The sequence below is a fragment of the Syngnathus typhle genome, linkage group LG19 (assembly GCF_033458585.1).
Source record: "Syngnathus typhle isolate RoL2023-S1 ecotype Sweden linkage group LG19, RoL_Styp_1.0, whole genome shotgun sequence".
NCBI lineage: Eukaryota > Metazoa > Chordata > Actinopteri > Syngnathiformes > Syngnathidae > Syngnathus > Syngnathus typhle.
In genome coordinates, this window is record NC_083756.1 from 7,888,245 (window position 1) to 7,893,029 (window position 4,785).

Genomic DNA, 4,785 nt, shown 5'->3' on the forward strand with positions numbered 1-4,785 from the left:
TACAAACTGCACGTGTCTTGTCGGTTGAGCCATCTTTTCTTTGGAATCCAAAGTGCTTCCAAACGAATGACTTGAAGCCTAAAGGGGAGCAAATTTCCTCGTCTTTTTGGACACTAGCCATAGCACCAGCCCAGGAGTTGCGTACGAGTTGTCGACTCCCCTTTCACGTGCCTGCTCTGCTCACAACACAACAACGCCGGGCGCACTGCTCCTGGAAAGAGGAAGCAAGCAACAATGAACTGGATCTCAAAATAAAGTCGCGTCTAATGTCCGAGGTCAAACACGGCGATATAAATCGATGTTTACGTTTAGCATCGATGCCAATAAATCGTAGAGCATTCCATCGATTAATCGATGTGTATCGATGTATCGTTACACCCCTACTAGCTATCTATCTTTCTGTCTATCTGTCTGTCTGTCTATTCTCACAAGCCCATTACACACTTGGAACTAAATTAATCTGTTCGGAAAAAGTTTCATCGTCACAAAAGAAAAAAAAAAAGCTGACTGTCAAAGTCAAACAGGGCTAATATTAATCAAACTGGTTACAATGAAGCCGCACCACTGAGGAAATAATTGTGTCCGCCATATAAAGAATCCAAAAGCACATCTTGTGAATGCATCATTTTGTCATCACTATAGAAGCTAAATAATACCTATTACTCTCTATTCATCATCCATTTTTTTTACTCCCTTGTGAAAAACATTTTGCTGACACGTTGCTGATGCGCCGACATGACTGAAAGAATGGAATATATCAATTTAAGAATCTGAGCAGCACAAAAAAAAATTACAAAACTCAGCATCAATTAACGGCAAGTGGAAACGGGCGAAGAAGTTGCTTGCTTTCTCTTTTCCTTCGTTCCTCAATGCCATTCTAAATCCATCCAACACAGTCCAACAGCACCCGGTGTATTGGCAAACACAACAGTAATCAACTTCCCAACTCCAACTCATCACCTCAACTCTTTTCTTGCGTCATTGTTCTCCTAATTAGAATCATATATCAGAGGCATAAACAAAAAGCATCTGGTGCACCGCAGAGAGAATCCGAGTCATTATTTTTTTTCATGCGTTTGTTATGTCGAAACACCTTGGAGGCAAAATCATTGCACAAGTGCTGTTGAACATCTGGAGTCAACTCATTCAAATGCAGCCTGCTTAAACATTTAGCAGCCGCTTGTCAGGTTTCCATCCCCTCTTTCGGGTAATAACCGCCGCAGTTTCAAAGTAAAGTACGACTCAGTTTGCTTGTCGTCAAATAATTGTAATATTACAGTTTAAAATGTGTGTGAGCAGCAAACGGGCACATACTTTCTGCCTCGAGGAAGATCTTTATGAGGAGTTCCAAACTGCTGAGCAAAAAAAATCATTATGTCGGTCCACGCTTACAATTGGGCAGTGCTAAGGAGAAGATGGTTACCCTGACCTTGGGAACATAGGGCGAATCATATTCTGGAATCATTTTACAAAGTCTTTCTTTATTTTATTTTATTTTTTCACATGCCAGACGATAAAAACGTCAACTGGCTGATATCGCTGATCCATTCATTGACTTAATCTGCAATATTCGTGATCGTCATCATTGCCGTTTGATGTGCTTCATTGCTTCGACAGATCAGATAGCCTCAATTTGAACTCAGAAATGTCTATAATATATGATAGCACTTCCTATTAAAAGCCATCCTAGGTTCTGTATAACAGGGGATTTTGATTTATTCAACGTGATAATAGTGAAATGATGGTTTGCCTTTGCTGAGGAGTCAGTTGAAAAACAATATAGAACCTAGATGGACACTTTCAAAGCATTCTTTGTGAATACTAATGCATATCACAACAACAAACTCATATGTAATATTGATCTTCCCTTTTCTCATCGGTCCTCGACACAATTTCCTTACAAATGGATCCATAATCTACTCGTGGCTATATTTCTTGCCGAGCACATGGACTCCAATGTGCTCAGACAGCCCAATAAGCCTCTCTCAGGATCACATTTGATCAAAAACAGAGGAAAAAAAAAAAAAAAAGCCTCACATGTCCCCTTCACGCACCAAGAATAAATAGATCACAGCCCAACTCCAGTAGTAAAGTGCCCTAGAGGGGGAGTTTAAGATTTATTTGTACTTATAATGGTTGCCGGTGCCACCAACTCAATGCCAACTGAAACCAGAAATGAAATCATTTCAGTCAAAATAGCAGCACTGAAAATAAATATCATGCTCACAAGTAAATCGATCAATAGCAATTGATGACTACTATATATATTAATCCTAAAAATGGGATGACCTGTCAATATTGGATATTGTAGCTTTTATACAGAATATATTTATCCGATATTGACATTTTCGGATCTCAAGATATTGCCTCATGACAATATGATTTCATAAGAAAGAAAATGCAATTTCTTTTGCCTCAAAAGAGAATGAAAGGATCTTCACCTTTCATTTTCCCCTTATCCGCTATATCAACCCAGTGAGTAACTTGGCCACAAAGGAGGAAATAGAATTATTCATTGTTTCTATATTCAGACAGATAGATATTTAGATTCTACATATTAACATTTCACCTTACAAATAATCATACCCTCAGGAAAAATATCCATATATGTAATCATTTTAATGGAATATTCTAAATGGGATTAAATGATGCACATTGATTCTTGATGTAAATACTCATTTTCATGGAACGGGAGACTCTCTGAAGGTTCAAAAGACCTGTTTCGAAGCCAGTATTTTATCGAGAAGAATAAAGATGCCTCGAGGACGTCTGTGGATGTCACTCATCTTCCCGTTGCTGACATCATATTTTTTATTTTGATTTAATTCAGGCTGCCGCGACGGCTCCTCTACTGATTGCGCTCAAGTGGTCAATCAGTTCACCACAATTAAACAGATTCTTTCCAATCAATGTCTCCATTATTATCCTCACCCTAGACCTGATCAATTTCATGAACTCTTCTTTCTAAAAATCCCTGCTTTCTGCAACACATGGAGAAGAGATGCCTCATCTCCTGTGGCATCTTCCCTCATGACGTCTCCCCCAAGAAGCTTCCCTGCAGGAAGTCAGCCGCTTCCAGATAAGTCCAGTACCCTGATCTCCAAGATACCACTGACCTTCACCGATACCTCCCCCTCAGGTTGTAATTCACACAATAGCCATTCTTTTTCAGTATTACCTTCTCTTGCCTCACTCCATTCATGCACCCTGGCCTGTATTACATCATTTGCTAATGTGCACCTCGCTTAGTGCCAGAGCCTTGGTACAGAACCAGAGGCCTTGCTGATTAATAAACCATCCTGTAAATCATATCTTGTGATTATATTCCAGCAGTCATGAGGCAGGCCCACTCACTTGGAACACTGTTGGACTCATCAAGGTCACGCACATCTATATGTAGATAATCACCCCCTTGCCCTTGTGCTGGAGTTAAAAGACTCGCCACATCCATGTCGACATCCTGCATCCAATGTGCTCTCATTATTCTTGCGGCCACTTTCAAAGTTCTCAGGTATACCCGGAGTCATTTTGAGTCTGTCTTTTCCCACTGTGGACTATTTGTTAGACAGAAATTGCCTTCCAAACAGCACACTGCGCACAAAGGGCTGAAAACAACTCCTCCGTTTAACCCGTGTCTTGTTCAGGCTGAACTCAAATAGGTCATCACTATGGAAAAGATGGAAAAGAAAAAATGGCCTACTTAGTCGCTCGAGTTCAACTGCACATGCCCTCTTAAAACCTAATTATGGTTAAAGGAGATTACACCAAACAGTGGAGGTACATGAGGATGCTTTGACAAGATGCTTTTTTTCCCAGTTGACCCATAAACAAGTACAAAAAAAAGTTCTAATTCTGTTGAACTACCGTAGTTTGTTATATTTCATATAAACCATCATATAAACTACATCTAAATTGTGTTGAATATGAAGAAGATGAGAATGCAACGAGAAAACTAACACTATCATTACTGGAAAGCGATGGACATAAAATGTCAGGGAGGAGTCGGAGATCTAATTTAATATCCGTAGGGGTTAAACTTGGGGGGTGGGGGGGAACATTCCTCTCAATGACTAATCCAGTCAAACGGGAATTTATTCATAGATGTATCTATAATGCATGCCTAAAGGATGAATGACACCTCGTGCATCTGCACGTTGCACAAGTGTGTGTATGTGCATGCATGTATGTGTTCCCATACTCCCTCCTATGTGCAGTGTGTCAGGAAGCCCAGAGAACTGCTGATTGATGAGAGCGAGTTTGTTTTAACGAGCCCCCACAGTGGATTCACCTTGAGAGGGATTTGGTTCCACACTTTGCGTGCCTTCAACTGTTGTCTCAATTTATCTGAGGCGTGCAACTTCACTACAATATGCATGTTCCTGCTGTCTGTTTACACGTTTGAGTATCAGCAGGGGGGATTTTGGGCAAAAGGAAGGGAGTATGTGAGTCTACGCATATCTGGGGTGTCTGGATCTGATGTGTATTGTATATCTTTATCCCTTCATTTAATGTGATGTATTTCTTTGAATGATAATCATTACTTTTCATTGAATCCAGAGGAGAGGCATGAGATAATAAAAATATATGAAGTATATTTAGGGGGGTTTAGTTTGAGAGGGCACAAGATTTATTTGAAGGGGGCCAGGCTCCCTTTTGCCTGTTCCCACTACTGCGGTTAATAAAACAACAAAAATGTTGAGTTCATTTCAGGAGCAGGAGGAAAATGCACTTCTATTTCTGGCCTCTAGATGTCCCTAAACGTTAAGTCTTCCACTTTTCCTATCT